Raw genomic sequence first — 26,105 nt, forward strand, 5'->3', positions numbered from 1 at the left:
ATTACTCCATCACATCAGTGACAGATATCCTGTCCGCCGAAATACAAATCGCAATGGATGTAATGGGATTTACATTTTGGCGGATGGGATATCCGTCACCGTTGTGACAGAGTAACCCGTCCGCTGATATCTAAATCAGGTCCTCAATCTTGAAAGAAGGGCAGTGTGCCAACTAAAGGAAGTAAAAAATAGATGAACATCACAGTTCCATATATTGTAGACAAAACATCTTGGGGTTTGCATTTTGCAGCACATTTTATATTACTTCAATAGTACTACAAGCTTTCTACAAAATGCTATTCATAAACCTACGTGCACAGTTTACGCCTCTGCCTCTCCTTTTTCTGTGTGATGCTCTCCACGTCAGTATACATTTTATTGCTATATGGGGGAGGGATATGGAGTGGCTGGAAAATGGAGAATTCTTACTATCAAAGGGGAGGAGTTAATGGAGGGTCAGGGAGGACTTTTTGAAGGGACATGTTCCCACTGACTAAAGAGTAAGTATGTAAAGAAATAATTTTTTATTGAAAAGAAAAAAATTAAAGCAGTCAGAAATATAAATAATTATAATATATAAATAAATATATCTGATGTTAAAAAATAGTTTTATAAGTACATAGTTTTTATTCAGTTATAAAATATATTAATACAATTTTGTATTTCAAAGCTAATATAACAAATTCATGTCACAATAGACATATATATTTGTAATTATATGCATAATTTTTTATATTTATCAATGCACAATGAAAAATACTTTTTGTTACTTTAGGTGGTAATTTAACTTAATATATTAACAGTAATCAAAGATTTATTTAAAAAATAATTCAGTAGTTCCATTGCATATTTTAATTTAGTTCTACATGTAAAATAAATATATAAAGTAATTTACATTAATATTTAACTGTAAGATTAAAACATTTTTTTACTTTTTCCTATACATTATCACCGGGAAACTTTACAATCAGAGCGGAACTCCAGATGTTAAAGTATAGGGAAAAGTCCTGCTGCAATTATTTTCCAGCGGAGTGTGTTGAAGTACCAGTGGTTAGCCTTCTGTGGTGCAGGACTCATTTCTGTTTTTTTAGTAGTAATTTACACTTGTAAATTTGGCTCCACCCCCTTTTTTAGGGGGTGGAAACATGTAAGTCTACACTTTTGAGTAACTTTACACTTGAATTTTGTGAATTGCCAAAAGTAGTAAACTCGAAATTGTAAGAGTAAAGTTACAACTATAAATTACACACAAGTGTAACTCTTCTTTGTGAATTGCCCCAAATGTTTTTAGATTTGATATATCTATAGTTAATAAGGGATTTTGATTCAGTGGAACATTTCTGGTCCTGTTCACATGCATAAGGAGGAATTACTAAGAGGAATGTTTCCCTTGAGGGAGAAGTATGTTTCTACTCCAGAGGGATTCTTTATCTGCATCCTGATCGACAGGCATATTTTAAGCACCACACATATACTTATTAACTGCTATTCTCACTGTGATTAATAGTTGGAGATTGGTGATTAAATAATCTTTTAATTTTCTCCATATGACATCTCTGCTGTGTTTTGAATCACAGCTTCCAGGAGGTTCTGTTTATTCCTCTTGGTATACACAAAAGGAAGGCATTACTTGTAATGCTGTTGGCATTTTTTCATTGATCTTCACTTTGTGACATATTTTGGAGCCTTTGGATCTGTCAGATGAGCAGATTTCAAATGTCTCTATCCTTTTGTTAGTAAAACTTAGAGGAAGCTATCAAGGGTTTGTCAAACGAGTGAATATTCATACTACTCAGGGTTGCATGATTTACACACCAGAATTGATTTTGTTTACTGCTCATGGGTGGCACATGCTAGGGTGTCTCAAGCGGAGTATCTCCAATGCACCCTCTCTGATCACTGTCCTTTACAACTGTAATTGACCTGGGGAGAATTAAAACCAATATCCCACCATTGAATATGCCCTTGGAGGCACCCCGTGATGTTCTGCTCCCTTCCACTCCCTCTGATAGCATCACCTCTTATTTTCAGGATAATGAAGGCACTGCTTCAAATGGCGGGTTTGAAAGAGATTGATTTAAGGTCATGCCCTGCTGCCACAGGATCAAAGCGGTTTACAGCACTAAGTTAGTCCTTCGCAAAGAATTCAATACGCTTGAGACTAATAAACGCCCTTACCGACCAATTGGATGTGGCTCCACTGGCTCAGGCCCACCTAACATTCAAAGCCACTCTACAAATCTGGGAGCCCTTGATCACAGGGAACACTTGGCTAGATGGCATGCTGAGAGCGAAAGGGCTGGTAATCTGCAGGCGTGACTACTATGCTCTGACTCACCTACGAACCCAATTACAGCTATTAGGGATGGTATAAAACACATCATGAATGCGCAGGAGGGAATTAACACTGCTTTTTAGGTCTCGCCTGACCCAGCGCATGCGCTGGTCTGGCGAGACTTATTGAGAGGGCTCCAAAAAGTGCTACCAGGCCAGCCTAGAGCTACAGTGCATGTGCGCGGGCGCGCGCGCCACGCTTTACCACGATTGCTTTCACTTTCACGCACGGCCGCTTTGATGTTTGATCGTGATCACTTTCACTTTCGCGGCCGCTTTTCATAGCCAATAGGTCTCGCTTTTGGGACCTTATAAGTATTTAGTTATGCAACTGTTGCATGGCTAAACACTTATAAGGTCCCAAAGGCGAGACCTATTGGCTATGCCAATGCTTGTTATTCATATTATGCATCCTTGTACAAAGCTCAGCAGAGGGAGGATCTGGACGCAGCACGTTCCTATTTAGAGGGTCGTACTCTCCCCCACATTCAGCCTTCGCAAAGGGAGGAGTTGGAATCCCCTATTACCAAATTTGAGATAACAGACGACATTAAGCAGATAGCACAGGGTAGGTCCCCTGGAGTGCATGGTTGGCCATTGGTTGCAGCTTCACTGGCTTGGGCCCACCTACCATCAAAACCCCTCTAGAAAAGCTGGGAGCCCTCGATCACAGGGAACACTTGGCTAGACAGAATGCTGAAGTCAACATGGCTGGTAATCTCCTGGCATGGCTACTAATTTCTGACTCACGCAGGAACCCAAATATGGCAATTAGGGATGGTATGGAACATATCATTAATACACAGGGGGGATTAACACTGCTTTTTATTAAAATTATTCATCCTTGTGCAAAGCTACACGGAGGGAGGATCCGGACACAGCACCTTCCTTTTTAGGGGGTCATGCTCTCCCCCACATCCAGCCTTCGCAACGGGACGAGCTGGAATTCCCTATCACTGAATCAGAGATAACTGATACCATTCAGCAGATGGCACGGGGCAGGTCCCCTGGAGTGGATGGTTGGCCATTGGAATTTTACTTTACTTACAGCGCGCAATTGGTGCAATGCTTGCTTCATATTTACTCTAAGACATATGCTAAGGGAGAGTTACCCCCTTCTGCCTGGGAAGTGGTGCTGGTGGTCTTGCCCAAGCTGGACAGGAACCCATTACTTTTGGAGCTGATTGTCCACTATTACTTCTGAATTCATGCAATAAGACACTCGAAAGAGTTCTGGCCAAGAGATTGACTTCAGTAGTACAAATTGTAGTGCATCATGACCAGAACTGGTTAGTACCCGGTAGGAGCACCTTCCTAAATTTGCGTAGACTACTTATGTTAATAGATTGTCCAGACGAGACGGGTGCTCGCGCTTGGGTCACCTTCCTCAACATGGAGAAGGCTTTAGGCACCCGGGGATGGTGCGACTTGAGGGTGGTACTTAAAAAGTTTGGGATGGGCCCCAAATTACTCAAAAATGGATCTCAATACTGTATACCTCACTGATGGAGCGGGCAAAAACAGGTACTACTATCTCTGACAACCCCTTCACATAGAACGGGGCACCAGACAAGGTTTCCCTATATCACCTATTTTCTTTTCACTGGCCATCGAGCCACTCACTTGCACACTTAGGCAGGAGGATACGAGTTGTGGAATAGGAGCAAATACTCATTGGCACATAATATCCATGTCTGCAAATGATGCATTGGTATATTTGCAGGACGACACATCGATACTCCCGAATCTTATGGTGTTGCTGGACCGGTTCGGCCTAGCATCGGGCTTAAAGTTAATTTGGACAAATCCCAACTATTCCCGATTACATTACTGTCTCCCGACCAAAAGAGAACACTCCCGGTTACACCACTTCCATGGTCCTGTGATTTTTCCTGTATCAGGAAGTCCGAGTATATCACTCCCCAAAAAATCTGTTAGATGGCAATTTGGACAGGGCAGTAACAAACGCCAGGTCTTCTTGATCATTCTGGACTAAGCTGCTGCTTTCCCCTATTGCCCACCTAGCTATTTCAAAGAGGCTGGTGCTACCCAGATTTTTATATTTCTATGCCGTTCTACCCATCCGAATCCCCCAGAAATGTTGTCAAGGCCTATGGGCATTCCTAGTTGCCCTAATATGAGGTAACGGTATAAAGAGGGTGTCTCTTACAAAATGATATGCCCCCCCAGAAGAGGGATGCTTGGGTGCCCAGAATTATGAATATTTAATATGCAGCCATGGAGTTAAAATGGCCAATGATCTGGTTAGCAGGTCAAAACAGAATTGGGATACTGGGCAACTGGGCGACTGGGATAAACCCATCTAGGGTGTTGGAGTGGCTATTGGGCTCAGTGGATACAATCCCAAAGAAGGTAGGGAACACCCTTACGTATGCTAGACTTGAGTACACCCAATTTAATTTCCTTCATGATACATACTTCAAGCCCCACAGACTTACCCGGATGTATCAAGGCTCTCTGGACTCTTACCCACACTGCCATAACCCTGATGCTATCTTCAGCCACATAGTATGGTCGTGTACACACTTGACATCTTATTGGATGATGATAGCAGAGGTTTTATCAAAGGCTGTGGGTGAAATGGTACTAATGGATGGTCCTCACTTTCTGTTAGGGGTTACTTCCCGAGTGACAGCTGCAAGGCCCTTAATAAGGGGCATATCAACAACAACCGGCGATAATTATCGCAAAGCGCACTTAGCGCTAGGATAATTATCGCCGGCTAGCGTGGATTTTTATCGCTGAGATAGCGTGCTATTAGCAACGCTTATCTCAATAGCGATAAAAATCCTCACGCTAACTGGCTAACGTGAGATTATCGCTGGAAACCCAGCAATAATCTCACGTTAGCTTGTTGATAGGGACTCACAAACTTAGCCATGATATCCTCCTTCCACAGGATACCATGGCTAAGTCAGTCCTGAAGCAGGTGTTAGGAAAGTAGCGATAACAGGTGTTATCTGTACTTTTCCTGACGCTATGCTTCATAGTGTGGGGCTTGATGATAGGAGAAATGTCGCTTAGCGACATTTCTCCTCTCATGTCAGGTCAGGAACGCCAACTTTGCATCTCATTAGAGATGCAAAGCTGGGCGATAGAAATCCCCACGCTAAAGCAAGGTTTCACGCGTTAGCGTGACCTTGCTAATATAGCGATAAAATTATCGCCGCTTTTCGGCCGAAAGCGGCCGCTAAAGCAGCGATAATTTTTTATCGCCTCGTTGTAAATATGCCCCTAAGTTTAGTGCTTCCGTCTCAACACGACGAATACCACGGCACCACAGGTCCCCCATGGAAAGGATTTTACACACGAGACCTTAAGTAAGTATCGGAATAACCAGGATCCTTTGAATACTCAGAACTTAACTTATACCTGCATACGCCTTTACACTGTTTCATTGCCATCACTTGGCAAGGTATACTTTATAAAAAGATACCCTTTTTCTGCAACAGCCACTGTGCGTCTTCGTTTTACACTTCTGCCTTGAGGAAGCCCATGTTTGGGCGAAACGTGTTGGCTGTGATTGTGGTTGTACCGAATTATGGAATAAAGAACACTTGAATCTTACAAGCTTTGTGTGGACTCTACAATCAGCTTCAAACTGTTTTAACACAGTGAATCCAGCTTTGTGTTGCCTCTAATACATTTGTGAATATATGTTTAATTCATGGTCTTTTAAGCAGCTGGCCATTTGAGGTGGGCAATACCCTCACTACTGTATAGTGACATGTCTAGGCAGTGCATTCATGTCTAACCTAGTTGCTTTTTCTTCACAATTTATGCCCCTAAGTTCCTTGACCTGTCGCTATTGATGGCCAAACGTCGGATAGCCATGAACTGGTAATCATTAATATCGCCTCCCATTTCACTATGGCTTACAGACCTACGGAGTGGTATTGTAGCCGAAATGGAGAAATTGCAAGGTGCCGTGTCAGGACACACAGTCACATCCAACCCCCAATTGGAAAACATATCTAGCAGTAATTGAGGTTAGACTACCGAGTGGTAGCTCCTGAATGGCAGAATACACTGGAGCTACCACAACCTGGGACGATGCGCAGATCACCCTAGCTGCATCCTGCTGGCTCAATGAATGCCCCCCCTCCAGTGCACCTCCTACCCTCGTTGGAGTTGGTCATCCTGAATGATTCTGCACCTATACATCTCCTCCACACTACACACAAATTATAAAAGCATGTAGCATCCAATAGGGGGCACACAGTTACATTCTCAATATGGTATATGTTATAAGCATTTCTTTAATTATTTATTTTGGTGACAGGACTGGAACAATGGCAATTGTTGCTCTAGTGCCTTTACCCATATGTGCTGTTTTTGTGGCACTACACAAGGTATAAACTTTGTATACTGTGATAATTCTGTTGTAGGTAAAGAAAAGAAGGCACATACAAATATGTATTATGCTGGCAATGTACCCTGCTAAATTCTATGCTGTCCACTATTTACTGTATGGTTGTTAAATCAATAATTTATATATATTTTTTTTCAAGAGGGGTTTCTCAAACCAGTTTGTCAGTAATTGTCAACCCATATAAATTATAACGTAATTCTATGTCAGAGATCGGTAGCCCATGAGAGCAAAACTCCTCTTCACAAAGACCTGTAGCAATAGGAAATCAGATACGGTGGGTTCCTATTGCTGAGGTCGTATTTATGTTGGACATTCTGCTTCAAATGTTGATGTAGCCAGTACCAAGGCATAGACTTAGACATAGTTGCTGCCTGCTCTTCTGCCCAGTCAATTCCTCAGGGACTGCAAGGGTTTTCAAGCTTTGATGACGCTATGCAAACTCCATTTCATGAACCATCCATAGGTATGTGCCACAGGTAAAGCCAAACTAGCTTTCACAATGATTAATTTACAGTGGGAAATTCATGGGTAGCTGCCGCATAGAATATCAAGATGCCTTCCTAAAGGATCACTCTACTTTGCTACATTAAGCAGTCCAAAACGAATACGTTGATAGAAGTTAAGCATAGAGCTAGGATGTTTTAAATTACACTGCCCACCACAGGTATTTAGTTGTAGTTACCGAAGGATTCATTGATAAGTTGTCACTGGATTTTGAAAGGGAATGAGAGAACCGTAAAAAACGTTAAACAGAAAAACATAGCCCTCTTTCTGTCTGGCCATAAATAAATTCAGTTCTGAAAATCTGAAAGAGAGGAGGTGAACGAAGAAGAAGAAATAAAAGACTCCCTTTTTCATTCTCAGTAAAGCCATTAATTACTCAATGTCCCGAGTTTTTTTTAGTTATAAGTTATAAAGTCAAATTGTGAGAGGTGTACGAGGAATGCACTGTGTGTATATGGGTGCACTGTGGGACTCCCAAAGAGAATCAGATATTATATAAGCCTCTCTCTAGAAGGCGTCCAGAGTCGAGTGAGGGCTATCAAGTTATACCCCTCAGCTTTTCATTCTTTCATTCAAACCACACATGCTATGCCCTCTATGCCTTGGCAGAGTTTCACATCCCAGGGAACCCATCTGTTTTTTGACATTGCACACTACGGGGCATATTTATTAAAATGTTACTCCTTGCTGCGCTGCATTATAGGGAAAGGGTAGGAATGCATTGCATCGAACATTATACAGCACATTCCTGTTTTTTCCCTGTGCTGGTGCACAATGGGCTACCTAGCACCAACCCATGCACCCTTGCACCATGGAGCTTGGGTGTCTGCATTGTAAACAGGATTGTTTTTGTGCAGGAAGGGACACCTTCCTGCACAGAAACAATCCTCTGAGTCATTTTCTTCTTTCTATGTGTGCTGCAGAATGCAGCACACTTAGAAAGAGAAATTAAAAAGGCGAAATAAAGATGTTTCTCCTCGTTACGCCTCACCTGGGGAGGCGTAGCATTTTGATGCATTCCCAGTTCTACCAGTAATGGTAAATCTGGGAATGTGCCAGAATCCATAGGTGGATTCTTGGAAACAACCACGCTCCAACCATGGAATACCTCCCTAGGGAAGAATAATGCCACGCAGCAATTTGAGTTGTGTTACTCTAGATGTATCAAGTCATGCAGGGCCATGCAAGGTGGCCTTGAGTCGCTCAATAAATCCAACTTAAGAGTTGGGTCACACTATGCAATTATGTACTCCTCTTTCCACTATTAAATCTGCGCCAGCTGCAAATACGAATTTGTCATCTTTATATTGTTCTAACTATCCTAATGTGTCCTTGGTAACACAATTGAATGAATTTACCATGTATTTTCAGTGGTGGGACAATCTTGTCACCACTTAATTTATTAATTTATTTTCGCCCAATTAATCATTAACTTCCCAAAGTGAACTTTCCTCCAGTTTCACCAAATGACATTAGGTCAACCTTTTTCCACATTTTCACAACACAATATCCTTCTTATATGCTTCCACCCACTCACTCTTGCTGGTAGCACCATCACACTACTACCTAACACACTAACCACGTTACATTTACTCCGGGTGTCTTCATCATACTCTGTCATGGGAAGTGGCATCCTTCCTAGAAAGTCAGCTACTAAATGATTTGCTCCTGATACGTATTCCACTTTGCACCTGTAATTTAGCAGGTGCAAAGACCTGTAGGTATCACAGTTGTACCTTTGCTTTAACAATCTGAAATTAGCAGTTTAACCAAAGTCTTTTGATCACTTCTTAGAATAAACTCTCTGTCTCGATTAAACTCGTGGAACTGCTTAAGCATCCAGGCACAAGTTAATGCCTCAAGTTCCACAAATGAATATCTCTCTTTCATTAGGGGCAACAACTTTGAGGCAAAAACAATACAGCTTCTTTTCCCGATGGCTCTTTTTGCATTAATGCTTCGCCTCTGCCGCGACTGCCAGTGGTGATGATGCTGCTCATTAAGGAGTCAAACTCATGCACATACCTTCTTCTACCTCCTCAAATGCCTTCTGACATTCATATGTCACATTTTCCTCCATTTCTAGAAGCTGTCTAAACAAATATACAATTTCTGAGAATTTGTGCACAAATTTAGAGTAGAATTCTGACAACCCTAAAAACGGACCTCAAATTATCTTTCCCTAGAAGGTCTGGAGCATTTTTGATAGCTGGTAACAGTCTGTCTTTAGGTTCAACCTCCATCCAGCCCCAAAACGTGACCGAGCTACTTACCGTCTCATCCCGCACACTTGTATTTAGTGGGTCAAGTATCACTCTTTTAGCTTTCAAGTTACGCAAAGTATCTATTAAACGTGTGTCCTGTTCCACTTTCATACAATTGCAGCATAAGGCCTTTGTCACAGTGGCAACCACTATTCCAAAAGGCATATGACGTAACTATAACATTTGATTGATGTGCCAAAAGTGGATCATTTTTTGCCTTTCTCATGGAAAGCATCGGATGGCAGGCCAAGGTATGCTCAATAATGGAAAAAACGTTGCTTCCTTCGTCAAAACCAGCATTCACTCAATATTAGGAAGAGGACATTGATCAATTATTCACTTCCCTTCAGTTAATGAATAATTCAATCTTCCCATTCTCACCAGTGGACCACAAGCAATGGAGAAATATATTCAGACAACTTAATGGACACTTATCATTTTTGCTTTGTTGAGACTCATCAATTTTAAATTAACCTCATCCCTGGAGATTTTTGGAATATGTCGCACTATGAGTGTTAGCATTAGACTTCAATGAAATTCTTAGTAATTGCCAATCTCCCCACTAAGCACTTTCGGAATTTTTTCAAGCACCAACCTCTATGTGTCTTCAAACACCCCAACAACCAGTGCTTGTTCTATGCTTTTCGGATCTACGACTATGTGTAAGGGTCTATGATCCTTCCGCACCAAGACAGGCGGATCTTTTTTGTAAACATACATTTTGCAGACCTCTATCCTATCCTTGACTTTTAAGCAAAGCATTCTTGTATCCCAACAGATCAATTCTTTCACCAGTATAGCTGCCTGGGCAGGTACTAGCTTGCGGTCTACTTTAACTAAGAATTTATCTTCCCATACCTCATGTGGTATGATAAATGATGTGACCTCAGGTGTGCAGCTATATGTAGGGGTAGCCTCGCTATAATCATGTAGCATACATGTTTGCCCCTGTTCTGTTCACCACTATTGACATTCAATGCCTCCACTCCTATCGCTGATTGTACGTTTTTTGTTTCACTCTCACTTTCTGAAGTGCTTGCAATGGTTCAAGTACATTTAGCCACCTTGTGTGGCATTTAAGGCTAGGCATTGTTTAAACTTCAATGAATGATTGGGTTTGCCACACCTTAAGTGTTTGGTTTTATTTTCAATCCTACTGATTGTGAGGTGTTTGTGCACGTTACGTGCTGACGTGCATGCAATGTATATGGAGTGCTGACACATTCTAACTAGGGGTGCATGCGACACCATGGCCCTGTGGTCACAACATCCTCCTAGACCCCTTGAGGCAGGGAGACACACATGCACCACTGTCGGGTAAGAGCACTTGCAACGCAATGGGGCAGTTGGATCTCTTTCCCCGGGCCTCGCGAGTTTTGAGTCCTCTGCGTCTCACTGACATCTCCTACTCACATAATAGAAAGCAGGGACGATCTGTTCCTTTGTGATGCTAACACGGCAACACTATTAGCTAGAGAAGGACACTGGCTTTTCACTCTCTCCAGCATACATGTTTCCTTAAAAATGAGCTGCTTCTTGGATTGGATACGAAAATGGTAACACAAAATGTTTGGAGACTAGCCCTACAAAAGCTTCAGACATGCCTTGTAGGGCCCAGGGTCAAAATTGATTTCTTTTTACATGTGGCTGGGTTAATTTCCCATTGTTATTAATTTTGTTTTTATGTGAGAAAAGGTTTTCTCACAGTCTTATTTATTGTAGACAATTAAATATATATATATATATATAAATGGTTGACAAAAACAAAGCACAGTTTACTGTTGTTAACATCTGGAACCAAATGAACATTAGTCTGAGTACAGATTGTCCCAAAACACTGGCTATAGTTAAGTAACATTTTCCATCACAGCCACAAATAAATAATTTTACATTTTCCAATTATTTGCTGAGGGCTGTTGTTCGTACAGCCTGCTTTAGAACCGCTCCAAACCTAATTAAATTTGGCCCTTAGACTTCCATCTGGGTTCAGCTTGGATGGCAGGCACTATATAAATGCAAATTGTATTCCATCCTCTTATTGATTGGCGCATCTAATATGGTCATTGTGCGACTGGCAAATCAGTGTCATTTTCTGCCTCCCTGAAAGCATAAAAGATAGTTCTTTTTTCTTGAAGCAGGAGGATTTTTTGGTTGGCGGTATGCAACCTCCTTTTTTCCAACCGAGTTCATCTATATCAGCAGATATTTGCCTCTATTTTAGGGCAATGCAGCTAAATTGTTATGACATATTTACATTCTGGTTGCCAATAGGGATTTCTGACAGCCATTTCATTTATTAAATATTTAGTAGCTATCTGGGGTAAGGATTATGAAATATGCTGATTCCTAGAGTGTATGATTCCTTTCTTTTTCAGAATAATGATTACAGTATTAAAACACATGCGCGGCACTGTAAATGGGCCAGAGTTAAAGCTGAGGAATTGTGTTGCACAGTGGGTATTAGCAGAATAAGCTTGTGCTGAGTAAGGGATGTAGTTGTGGATGATTTAAGTGTTGTGTTGCATTGTATGGACCATGCTCTGACAAAGCCAATACATTTAGTTTTTGTATACCACCCGCACACAGAGGCACATAAAATGGATTCACACATGCAGTGGCAGCTCCTCCACTAAGGAGGAGGAGAGTCGCCCCACTGGTATTTCAGCAGTGCAAAAAAAGAAAATGATGATAACATGACATTATTATCATTTTTTTTATGCAGAAGTTGGGGCAAGGCTGGCTCTGTGATGCCAGAGGAGGGGAGGAGTAGTTTGCACTCCTCTAAGTGCACATGCCAGTTTGGCCCGCCCTTTAGGGCTGGGCAAAGCATCATGCGCACTGTGTTGCACAGCCCCGTGGAGAACATGCCCAGCCTCCCCAGGCACTGCCTGAGTGTCCAAATTGAATACTCAGACCAATCACGATGCTGCTCCTGATTGGCTGGGAGAGCCTGGAAGCCTGAGTGCTTCCGCAGCTTCCAGCAGATGGGGAGAGGTGTGCGGCAGCTGGAGAGGCTTTCAGCAGCACAGCGGACAAGGTAAGTTCATTTTTTAATTCTTTTTTTAAATCCCCTCACCTGCCACCCCATTCTGAGCGAGTCGCCACTGCTCACATGGAGCACACATACATGCACACTTACCAAAAGCCACAAAGGCACCAACGCACACCGACTAACAGATTACACACAGGCCACTCAAGGACACAGAACAAAATGCATATGTCCACTGATTCTTAAAAACAAAACACTTTGAAGCAGGGTTCACTCAGTGATGCTGCTGAGTGGGGCACTTGGTGATGCGCAGGGAGAGGTGCACCATGAGCACACAGGGTGATGTGCAACAGGAGAGTGAAAGGAGATTTGCACCAGGGTAGAATAGTGTGATATATGCACAAATGTAGCACAGGTGCTCTGAAGCAAGTGAGTACATGGTGAGTTGCACCTGAAGACAACAAGGGCATTTATAATAACAAGGTAGCACTGCCTGAGGTTTTCTCAGGGTGCCCATCGCTATTGCGCATCAGAGAACTCTGGGTGCTGCATATCATGGTAAAAGTGTGAGATGTAGACTCCAGGGACAGTGAGTGCAGAAGAGTAACAGAGCATTCAACAGAAGAATAAGGTCATGTGTAAGAGGGGTAAGTGGCGGTGGGACAGACGGACGACAAAAAATTAAAATAACTTGCCTGCTCCTTGCCAATTGCTGTTCTGCTGCTCTAACAGCATGAGAGAAACCCTAGGGTGGCCTGAGCAGGCTTGTTTTCTGCTCCAAAGGGGACTGGGAGACTACGCCTGCTGTTATCTCGACCCAAAAATGCTGCTCAGTTGGGAGATGTCAATTCGGATGATGGTTTGGCCATTCAAAGGCATCCGACCAAACCGTCGTGTGCACTGACAGCAGTACTGCCCATCCCTCCCCTTACGTGCCTATCATGGCATGGCAAGGCCCCAAAGACTCAAGTCCACCCAGAGGAAAAATAAAATGAAAATAATACTGTTTTATTATCATTTTATTTTTCCTTTCCCTCACCTGGCCAGTAGGGGATGGGGGGCAGAGCCACCGCTTGTGTATCTCTTAAGATCAGAGTGTCTGTCCTAGTACAAATACTCAGTACCCACCCACCCCCTGGTCTTCACTAGGCCTCTCTGTATTACCGCCTCCACTCTTCTGCAGGGTGGCTGAAGCTGACTACATCCTGCACGCTGTGCTCTCGCGCTCCCAGAGTGATTTGTGCTGCATGAAGGTGTGAAGGTGCTAATCTGTTCAATGAGTATGTCTATTGTTTAGACATAAATCGTTTATTTTTTATGACCTGCCATGTGTTTTTGATATTGAGCAGTCCTTTTAAATGATGTTGTTAGCAAACTTGCTGAGGTTTCAATGTTCTTACATATAATAGACTCAACGGCCTGCTGAAATATAGGGTTTTTATCTGTTAACAAACCTTTTTAAAATAATCTTTTACGTCCCTAAAACAAACTTATCACTTCCACCACAGCTTCTCCTTTTGGATCCTCAAGGCTGCTTACTTTTGGTTGGTGCAAGTCGCTGTTTGCTAAACCCTCAGATGTTCTAGCGGTTCATACAATTGACAGTATGTTGGTATGCTCCATTGTGGTTCTTCTCTATGTATCTTGTTATATTCTCCCTTCTGAGATCAGATGCAACCTTTTCACATCCCTCTTCAAGAAATTAAACAATTTATTATCCAACAAATTCACCACCCACTAAGGATTTCCCCCCTCTCATCTTGATTGGCTTTGCATCACCTGCTCCCAAGTCTTGCATTGTTCTCTCTCCTATGTCGCTCTTTCCTTTATACTAAGTTCTTCCACCTTCGGACTATACTCAGACTGGGAATTATGTTAGACTATGTCTACTTATCTCTCTTTTATCCATCTGTGAATGCAAATAGTGTTCCCCATGATATGTCATGTTATGTCTGATAGATCACCTGAAAGGGCATTGTTCATGCTTTATAAATCTCTAAATAAATACATTATTACAAGAATTACAGCAATTGTGCCTTGAGAATTCAACAAAAAAGCAGACATTAAGGAGCATTGATATAAGGCTGGTTGATGCTTGTATCGTGACAATGCAGAGCTTCTGTGCAAGAAATTGGACTATAATATGGGGTGGGTGACTTGCCAACTCAAAGAATAATCACAACCCTTGTCAAGGTCAAATCTTAAAGTCACTCTATTAATTTGAGCTCAAGCCTCAAGTTGCTGTGGCTCAAAGCAGACAGGCTTAACTGAGGGCAATGTTTTAAGTATTTAAGATGTACCAAAATAGTGATATAGTCAAAAGGCCATACAACATAAATCCCCAGCTTACTTAGAAAAATAGAATAAAATATATGAAACAAAATGACACTAAAATGACAAACATCCAATAAAGGGGACTGGAAATATGAGTTTTTAAAGATTTAAGGGAAAAGAGCACCAAAAAGCACATAATGCCAATGACAGTCTATAGTCGCTGTAGACTAGTACCCATTGTGTCATTTCATGCTGGCTGTGGTGGAGCATGGGTCAGGTACACCAACCAGGTTTCTCCCGATCAAAGTCTTTTGACTAAGGGACATGTTTAGAGTTTGGTGGAGAGGGTACTCGATTGCAACTGCAATAATGTACCTTCTCCACCAAACACTCGGTCCACCCACCTGGTTTACAAATGGGGGAACCTTAAATATGTCAGCAATGGAGCTTACACAATCTCTGTTGCTGACATAGTCCCCCAACAGACTAGTAAATTTACAGGCTGTTGGAGTTTTGACCATTCTACTTCCTGCTAGATTTAGAATGTATGAGGTTGCATGTGCAGTTTTCACTCTCTGCAAAACAAATCTGATAGTAAGGTACAGCACAAATGACTCACACACAATGGAAGACGACCCCCACTGTCATATGGTTTTGATTTTTCAGAAAGAAAATCCTGCTTTGGGATTTTGTTTTTGAACAACCAAAACAAGTTAAAAGTTTGACGGACAGACGCCATGTTTGATGGAGCCATTTGAGAAACCTTTAACTCATTGACAGGAACCACCAAGACAGTGGTTCACTGCAAGTAAGTAGAGATGCCTGCAGAGCCAGCAGACATTTCTAAATGTAGAAAACTGGTGCTCTACCAGGGTTATGGAGTATTTTATTCCATTGCCCTAACAGAATAAATCCCATTCTCTTCACTCTAAATCAGGCCCTTGGTTTTATAAGTTCCAATCCAAAACAGGAGGAAACTATTAAGGCCTGAGGGAAGGCACTTATAGAATCACAGGGTGTCGGGCAGAGGTCAGTAGCAGGGTCCTGTGCAGGTCCATTTGCCACCGCCAGTTGAGTACCTCTAAAAAAAGCCTTTTGCCACTTGTTGACTCCCTTTAGCCACACAGCCATACTGACACTCAAAGTCCATTTCTTTGCCCTGGGTACAAGAGGAAGCCAGTCAATTCCCTTAGGCCTACCCACAGCCCCTGTCCTGCATATTCTGTGAAGTTCAGAGGAGTCATCTCTGCATATTCAGGTCAGCCTATTGTTTTCACCTTGAGGGCAGTCACATATTTATCACACCTATTCAAGGCTGAACAGAGAAGGAAACCTGTCAGAGGCTTATGTTAATTGACCTTCTGTCAATTCAAGAAGGTGAAGTGCAACTTTCCAAAAATTACTTTCCCTTAACATTTACAAACAATTGGACTCCGCCATTGAGTTCGATTTTTTACTATCCATTAAAAATAGTAGTTTAATTATTTTCTATCTGGTCTCATGACCTAGATATGGTGTCAGTATAGTATAGTATAGTATATAGTATAGTATAGTATAGTATAGCATATTAACAGTATTTTAATCAAGTTTTCTACATAGTCACAGTAGGTACATGGTAAATAGTTTTCTACATATTCAACTTTTAAAAACCATGTCTCTACCTTGAAGGCTAAAAGGTCTACATAGGGGTGAGCTACTAAAATTTAAGTGGGAGGTTTTTACCTGTCAAAATGTTTTTTTTGGACAGGTCACAGTGCATGTCTACACTACACTGCAACACTTAGGCTACACACAGTAGGCCAGACATCATGTTTGCACAGTCACTGCAGTGGATGACACAATAGATGCTACAGTCCACAAGAGGCATTTAACTTACAAGCCCTGGGTGAACTTTCTACCCCGCATACTAGAGTTTTAATGGCAAGATTAGTGTTCCAATCAGGAATAAGGCAATTTACCTATGGTTAAGGGGGGGGGGGGGGTGCACAGGCACTTTCCTAATGGTTAGCAAGAGTGTGGGAAATTGGGGTGGGGGTTCACAAGGCTGAAACCATAATCAAGCAACAGCTACAATGCTTGTCAGGATGACATAAAGACCCAAAATTAACCTGTGCTTAACCATCTGGAAGCTTGGCGCAAAAGCAACCAGGCTTAAATTACAGACAATGTGTAAAGTCATTATGCAGCACAAAAAAAGTAATAACTGAAAACACAGTACAAGAAAAATCTCACAACAATTTACAAAAATCGCATAAAATTTAAGAAATTACTTAACATCAAAATGACAAATATCCAAACTGAGGAATGGTAGATATGCAATTTAAAAGGTTTACAGTAAGTATGGCACCTAAAATCATAAAGCACCACTTGCAGTTATCTAGTTGTGAGTGGCCCATTGAAAGTCACAAGTTCAGGCCAACCAAGATGGAGCGTGGGCCAGCTAGAGGGACTAGGTTAATCCATCTGAAAAAGTTACCTTCTAAAGTCCAGCATACAGTGTTCAGTTCATGGTGAAGGAGGTTGCGAGGAGCAAGAAAAGTTGCTGGAGCACGAGTAGCAAACATGGCATCATGGAGGCTCTTCCCTGTAGCACAAAGATCCTGTTGGGAGTCATGGATGGTCATTGCTGGAGCTTCGTGTTGGTGTTTACAGCGGCCTATCGATGCTGTAGGGCTAAGTACTGACCTTGTGTTGCCAGTCGTCACTGGCAGTCGCTGTAGTGTGAAGAGTAGGGTTCACCAGAGGTTTACATTGGTGGTCAGCACAGGAGGTAAGATCTTGGCAGGAACTAGCCTGTTTGCAGTTGCAAACCCCCAAAACTTCGAAATTTCTGCTTTTCTTCTAGAACTAGATCATCTGATGCCATGTCAGGGGACCAGGACCTGGGAGGCACTTCTTGGGGATCAGAATTTCACTCTGGCAGAGGCTAGCAGGACTCAGGCAGGTCCAGCACATCAGGTCAGCTGAGCAGTTGCAGTGAGGCCTTTGGAGCTTGTTGTACTTCTGTGCTCAGAACAGGGGGCCAGCTATCTAGCTCTATGAGTCACTCATGTAGCCTGGGATTAAGGGTACAGGTTCAGCCTTACTTCTCAGACAGTCCTCGGACACAGCTTTGCCCCCTGTTCTGCCTAGGATGGCCCATCCTGCCAACACCCAGGCCCTTTACTGTGTAGTTGTCTGGGAGGATTGCACAAAGCAAACTGCCAACTACACTTAGTCATATGACCCAAGAAAAGAGCTGCAGGTACCAAAGGGTTAGGGCAAGAAAAGGCCAACTTTCTAAAAGTGTCATTTGTGACATAAAATCCGGCTGTACAAATAACAAGAGTTAAATTACAATTCTTCAGACACCAAACTTGAAATTTCTACCTGCTCCTAAACAAATGTTATCACTTATTAAATGTACAAAGGTTATCCAAGTTATCCTATGGCAGAGGTAAGCCTTGAAGTAGCGAAAAATGAATTTGAGAGTTTTTCACTAGTAGGACAGGTAAAAATTAAAAGTACGTGTCCAACTTTTTGGACCCCGCCTTATGAGCTGTTTAGGGCCTACACTAAAGGTGACCTATATGTATTAACAAGCATTGGAAATGCAATAGGTGATGCTTTGTTGCTCCTACAAAATCGTGGCTTTTATTCAGGAGAAATTTGGTTTGGGATGATTCAACTTTTATACCCCGCTTCATAAGAATCCCAACCCACCAAAAATCTTTAGAGACTCTATTGTGCCTCAATGGGAAAAGGGTGGTTCTAAGAAGTTGGAGAATTTCTTCTAGGAGGGGGAAATAGCTATGTTTGAAAATCTACAGCTTAGGTTTAATTTAGGACATAACTAATTTTTTTAATATGTTCAGGTTCATGACTTCTTGGGAAAAAGGTTGGTGGCCCTAAAGGGTTCCTTAGGGTTGTGGCAGTAGAAAAGGTCTTGGCAACGAATGCTTCTATCAGTACACTTAAAATGTTGCTGAACAAGGTAATGCCAGAAGATATGGAAAAGCAGGAAATGTGGTGGCAAGTGAAGGTTTACGCAGGAAAAGATCCATTCCTTGAGTCCCCGAAACTTAGCTCAGACTCCATTAATTTCCGCAAATTTGCAAGTGCAGCATTTTAAAACCTTCTATTAGCTATATTATGCTCCAGAGAAAATAGCAAAATGGAGGGAACAAGAAATGTGCTCTGCACTCGTTCCCATTGATTTTGCACTGACTTGGCTCATATGTTTGCAAGTTGTCCATTCCTGGGGGGATTGATAGGGGATATAATGGAGTTTTTGGATGATAGACTAGGATTATTAATAGAACTAAATCCACAAATTATATTACTCGGGGTTGACAACGAGGCAGTCCCTCGTAGGAGCAGGCATTTGTGTTTATTGCAATGACAGTTCTAAGACTGTGTCTGGTGACGGCGGTGATTGGCTCAATCTTCACCATTGGCTCAGCAATGGTTAGCCCACCTCGTGGCCATGAATTACACTGAGATGGCAGTATACGAACAGGATGGCAAGGGCGCAAGGAAAATGGGGCTACTGTGCGGGCTCTTTTTTCAGAGTGGATCTCTAAAATGGCTGCGGGATGGGGTGCTCTTCTATATGGCTTTTGTTAAAGTTGAAGCAGTTTTTTGGTGGGGGCAACCTTATTCATCTCAGTATAATATTAATTTCTGTGTAATTATATGAATTCAATTGTGCTATTTTTTCATTTGAAATATATTAAATTGACTATAAAATGACCAGTCCACCGGGGTAGGGGGTGAGGGGTGGGACTGCTTTTTGAAAAAATGAAAATAAAGATTTATCTAAAAAATGGAAATGTAATACGTCCTGCATTTGTGGCAGTTGGAGCTATTGGTATTGTAAATGGCAATGGTTTTTACTTATGTGTTATGGAGTGTATTTATGTAGTGCGTTGTGGAATTATGTAGGTTGGACTAGATTAGTAAATTGTGTAATTGTGTGGCATGGAATTGTGTGGTCTGGAGAGGATGTGTGTATTGGAATTATGTGGCATGGTGTGCTGTGGAATTATTTGTATAGTAATTATGTTGTGTTGAGTGTACTGGAATTATATTGAGTAAGATTGTGTATGGTATATTGTGGAGTTTAATGATGTGGTGTGCTGTTGAAGGCTGCCTTACATGGCACACAAACGCCGATAAATAGTACTTTGCATAGGGTTGAATGTTGCAAAGATATGAACTGGTATAACACTGTGGTGTGATCCCATCACTTGGTTGAAGGTGGCGCTGCAGGTAGGGATAGAGATGCTCTGGCAGAGACTTGTGGACCTATTATGGGGTTTGGTCAAAATAGAGGTGCATTGGTAGAGACGGTGGTCCTAGCAGTTGGCATCAGGGACTGTTCCGGCGACTGTTTTCAATGATTGAAGATCACTCAATGTCACAGGATAAATCATTACTTACATGCTGCTCACTGCTCACAACTTTCACCACCTCATTGCTGCTAACCTATCGACCACCTCCAGACAAAGCAATATCCTGGACCTCATATCAGATATCACAACAGACCACCCTATCGATGCATACTAATATGTTGCAATATCTGGTTTGCAAACCGAAACTTCACCAGACCATAGCCACGCCAAATAACAAGGCAGTTCTCAACTATGACCAACTTGTTATTGGGGCCATACATGTTGTTGGCCATACCCTCAATTCCACATTTGCTAGAAAAGACCATGTCCAAGTCAACGGAATACAGCCCATAATCTGGAGCGAGAAAAGACAAAAGGGAGACATATCATTGCTGAAAGGACCACTGTCCCTTCCCTAAAGCACTTCAACCACATTGATTGACTGTGGAAACAGAGGTCACATTAAAACTGAAGGTTCCGTCGTAAGATAACAGTGGCCAGTAGCGCAATTTTACTTGAAAGGTAGCACTTTATCACATGATTGCTTTAAGTGTGTTTGGGGTAATAGTCAATAGGTCTCGCCTTTGGGACCTTAGAAGTGTTTAGCCATTAAACACATTATCCTGGAACAAACACAGTTTTGCGAGTTATAAAAATGTCAGGGCACATGTGGTAAACTAAAAGAATTGTTCATGCATTTTGAAAAAATGTAAATGTACATGTTATGCATGTTGTTGAGAAGCTGAATTTTAATATCAGCCTTCAACACGATGTGTTGAAGTACACAAAATGACACTAACCCAACTTTGCATGTTGTAAAAATGTTTCAGCACATGCAGCAAACAAAAATCTTTTTTCTTTGTGTTTTGAAAAAATGTAATACCAATTGGCCCAAATAATAAAAGTTAACTTGTGAAACATAAACAAGTCTGCTGGTGCATAGGTCCAACGAAAAGCAACAAAACATTCTGGACCTTTCTAAACACTGTATCGTGTATCCTTAAAGGCATATGTTTGTAGTGCATTACCTCGTTAACTAAGTATTCCTGACCAGTGAAGCCGTAACTATTAACAGCAGTGCTGTAGTGCGATCCGAGGAGTATAATGTGGTTTATAAAACATAGTATTGTATTGTAATTGCATTTATATGGTGCATACTAGTCCTGACGAGGCATTGAAGCGCTTTTTCAGCAAGTAGCACACCACTTCAGAACCCAAAGAGAATTAGTGGTAAATTAGTATCGAGAGATATGAGATTCATTTGAGTGGTGGACATGTGAGTTTGTTATTTGGATTGAAAAAGGATAGTGGAGGGATAGAAGAGGGAAGCCTTTGCATTTATATAACACTTGCTACCCCTGAATAGGTGTCGAATCGATTTTTGGAGGGTAGCACGCCACTCCGGAACTCAAACAGGATTAGTAGGGAATTAAGTGGAGGGATAGAAATGGGAAGGGTCTAGAAAGTGTTTTTTTGACCTCACTGCAGTAAAATGGCAGCAGGAAGTTATCTATCATAGAACTGGGCCAATTTAGATGTTTCTAAAGTCTACCCCTATTCTACTTCTCCCTCACAGCAATTGTGATCGCTGAGTGGGAATTCCTCTCCAGCTGGTATGCGCCCCTCCTCCAGCCCACTATGAGGAATAAGTAAGGTCAATATTTAAGCCACTCGGTATGATTCAGTACACATTGTCTGTTGCCCATTCCTGGTGTCTATAGTCAACATTTGTAGGGGGTTGCCTGTCAGAAAAGCCAAAGGAGGACAGTTAAAAAGGATGCAAATATTGTACTATTGTTCTTTAGTAATACCGAATCTGCAGGGGAGTTCTTGGTGGAAAAGCAATTCTGCAGCTGGCACTGGATGGTTAGACTATATGAATTGCTGCCATAACACTTATTCTAAAAGGAAGGACTAGGGTGAGTGCTCTCCTTAAATTGACACTACATGATAGGGAGAGGGGCCTGCTGCTTTAATGCGGACACTATTAATACAGTACTAACTTAAATGCAGTCAAAATGCTGACACTACTTGTCAAAGCTAGGGGCTTTGCACACCTTTCATTGTTCACTTTGCAGAGCAGAACTAAGGGTATGGGCTGTCTGAATGCGGACACACTAGGTCATCAGAAGGGAAAGGATCTATCTTTAAGTTGCTGACAGAGCAGTGGCAGGTTGGGATGTACTGTTCTAATGCTCACACTGGATGCATGACCAACAAAGGCACAGCTCTACTTGTGACACTCACTACAGGGCAGGGGACATGGGAATATATTTCTTGTCCTACGGCTGCCCCTACAACACTAGATTAAGAGGTAAACTGTCTTAATCTGAACACTCCATGCAGAATAATAGAGGTAGATTAGTTCTGCATGACAATGAAGTGCAGAACAACGGAAGGTGTTGTACTGTCATTGGTGACAGTGTTGCAGCGTGGAATTTTAAATCCTCCCTTCGTCACAGATAAAATATTACACTAGCACATTCACTCAATACATTTATTGGTGGGGCCCATAACACCAACACTCACACTTCATTGATCCGTTCTCACGGGAGAGATAAATTGTCTAAACGCTGACATGAAAGGAATATCTTTCAATTAAAAGAACCTAATTTACCTGAACATATATTAAGTACTTTTATTAAACTCAGAACCTCGAGACATTCCCCTCATTTAGTCAACAGATCAGTTAGTTGTATTTGGATATTTGGTGACTCAATTCTTTAATCTACATTTAATCTTATTCTAATTTCTCTAAATAACTCACCCGACATATTTGTTTGTTAGAATAATACTTTCAATTTCAATAAATCATAAACCAAATCACCAAACATCATATTTACCTAATCTGGCTATTAGTCGTCCTCTAAGTCAATCAAGTCGTGGAAAAGTCTTTAATTCATCAAAGTCAGGCAGCTATTCAGTCTTTCAAAGATTCAGGATAACAGCTGTCCAGCAGTGTCACCGTCCTCTCCGTCCTCTCCGTCAGCATAACGTCAGGAAAAAGGAAAAAGGATCATATTAACTCCCTAGTCTACCTTCTTTTATAATGAAACTAATGTCAAAATGTAACAAAAATCAGTTTTAGATAGTCCTGATTGGCTGGTTTGGAGTCATTCGGTAAAGTTCTCACATAGTCCGTTAGGTTAAGTCATCACACTTGCTGGTTCCGGTTTTAAAGACAGTCCTTTGTTTTGTGATTTTGGCGAAGCTCCCAGGGTGTCCTTGGTGGGTACATCTTGCCTGGGGTCAGGACGAGGCCACTGTTGCTGGCGGTGGCGCAGGAGCACTTCACTCAAACCCTCGTGAAACGATAGCAGTCACGCGGTGTGTCTCAGTCAGCCATCTTTTCTTAGGCCCAAATGGTCAACTTAAGTAAAACAAACACAAAACGTAATTAAAACATTGAAATGGCTAATAAAATGATAAACCCTCACTAATTCCCCTATGTGTAAGTAATTATCTAGCATGATAGCAACATTCAAAGCGTTTATATACACCCAGTGATGTCATCTGGTGCAACTTACAATTACGTCACAAAAGCAACATATATAATGCAATGTTCTAATTTTCTACCATTAGTTTGCGTACATATATTAGTATACAATTAGTTTAGCCATGCAAATGCAAATCCCACGTGTAATTCTTTTGTTAATATAATTGGTGAGTTATCACTTCAAACAGCTTAATAATATTACGATTAATAGATTATTCGTATTAATATAGACATGCAGAAATGGGGGGGGGGGTATACAAAATTATGTACTACCCGCTCCAGCAACAGAAGATGTCAAGACTAGGAAAGGTGCTGTACTTCCACTACTGGTCAGGAATTACTCAGTAAGTGTTCATTCCAGGCAAACTGAAGAACACCCTGCGAGTCCTCTCATCTAGTAATTCAGACTCTCAGAGTCTGTTACTTGATAGCATTTGGGTCTATAACCTCAGCTTTGCTCCTCACAACACAATCTTTCTCACTCTAACTGATGCAACCATGCTTCTCATCAGCCCTTACGATATTCCCCATTTGCCTTGGGCTCTGAGCCGCACAACAGGGTGGATGTCCCTGCTGGCCAGGAAGCAGTAGCTATGGTGTGGCTAGAGGCAGTTCACGATCGGCTCATCCCCCTGTAGCACCCGAACTAGGTTAGTAGTTTCTTTTACCCAGATGAAGAAGGAGCCATCATCCAAGCCACTGACGATGTACTGTGCATTTTTTTGTGTCTCTGCTGTACAAGCAGAGGCACAAACAAAAACTAAACCTTTGATGTCTTTGTTAAAACAGGGAGAGAGCGGGAGACAGAAACATGCCGTAAACCCCCCCAAAAATCTTTGCATTTAAAAAAAAAAAAATCGACAATTTAGGGACTTTGTTGTTGAGAAGCTGAATTTTCATATCAGAATTAAACACTGTGGGGCCGATTCACAGAACTAATCTGAGATAAAATCCTAAACGTACTACTTTTTGTATTCAAAGAAGGCATTTAGTGATGGTAAAGTTAGGACTCCAAACTTTACTACTACGAAACTGAGACAAAATCCTAACCTTACGACTTTTGGTATTAACAAAAGACATTTAGTAGTAGTAAAGTTAGGAGTATATTATAATAATAATAATAATAAAAGAAAACAGAAATATTGCTTTTGTTGGGATGAACTGACTGAAGATACCTTTAATGTATTAAAATGTTTGTAGAGGCCCCTCTTGTATGCCATCCAGATAGTTCAAAGATGTTGTGGAGTAAGTGACTTCTGAAAGAGTAGTGGGAGCCGTTTTACTTCATTTTATCTTTACCATGTTTTCTTAGATTCAAAACTATTCAGTGGTTGAGCAAGAACTCCTGTCAACGAAGATGGCTTATAATTAATGAAGACATTTTGATAGGGTTTAAAGAACCTTTTAAAAATCATGTTGGCAACCAGAAAAATAGTCAAACAAAATGGATATTTCCGTTTCTGCAGTATGATTGTGGCATAACATACATTCCTGTTTCAAAAAATGTGGATTATTTATCCATCGATATCCAGAATCTGCCTTCACTCTGTAATTCCTCCACAACAAATTCTTGATGAGTTCAGTCTTGTGTGAAAAGAGTAAAGATTGCACAAAAACAACTATACATTAAAGAGTTCATGTAACTGTTTCTTTGGTTTGACAACATTAGCTATATTTTAGTCAACAAATGTGTTTATTCCTATTAAGGTAGTACAAGTTGAAGTAATTTAGATGTGTTATACCTCTGCTATTTGTGATCATAAAGGAGTCCAGACCGAGTTTGATTTAGATTTGCGTTGTTTTGGTGGCCAACTGTTCATTTTGATGTCCAAGAATATGTTCTTGCTTCTGCCATTTGTGTTCACTGCAAATCTTGGCATTCTAAGTCTTTTGGATATTTGAAGCTTTTACCAGTGGCCACTGAACCACAGCCTTTGATTTCAACAAATGTTACTGTTCATTGTCCACCTCCTTGAGCTTATTATGTGATCATCATGAGAATAGAAGCTGACTCATTTTTCTCCAATCCAATACTAACCCACAGCTGAAGAAATGGCCTTGTGTTTTTTGACACATATTTTTTAACTTGCTGGATTACCTCATACAATCTTCTCTGAAAGAGGCACTTAGTGCCTTAGACATTTTCGGAATACTACATGTGAACCATTAAGAACTGAACAGATTCTTTCCCCTGGTTATCATTCTAGTCTAATGACATACAGAGCAAACTGTAATGCCATTCAAGATGATTGGGTCTCTTATCTTCAATTTTTGTGTGAAAGACAATGAAAAGCTACACACAAATCATCTTCCAAATAACTCCAGCAAATAAATAAAGCCATCACATCACAGAAAGATTAATCTAAATTCAGGAGAAATGTACAAGAGCGCACATTTTGTAATCAACTCCTCATGGATTACATAAACTTACTCCTGCCAGATACGAATTAAAATATTAACACCCCATCCATTCTAATAT

The 26,105-nt window shown here is 41.3% G+C and overlaps 1 pseudogene; it reads left to right on the forward strand.

The window, feature by feature from the left end:
* Positions 1–26,105, forward strand: part of LOC146865824 (E3 ubiquitin-protein ligase synoviolin B pseudogene) — a 61,744-nt pseudogene that overhangs the window by 7,419 nt on the left and 28,220 nt on the right.

Source organism: Triturus cristatus, chromosome 2_1 (assembly GCF_964204655.1).
Source record: "Triturus cristatus chromosome 2_1, aTriCri1.1, whole genome shotgun sequence".
In the NCBI taxonomy this organism is placed as follows: Eukaryota; Metazoa; Chordata; class Amphibia; order Caudata; family Salamandridae; genus Triturus; species Triturus cristatus.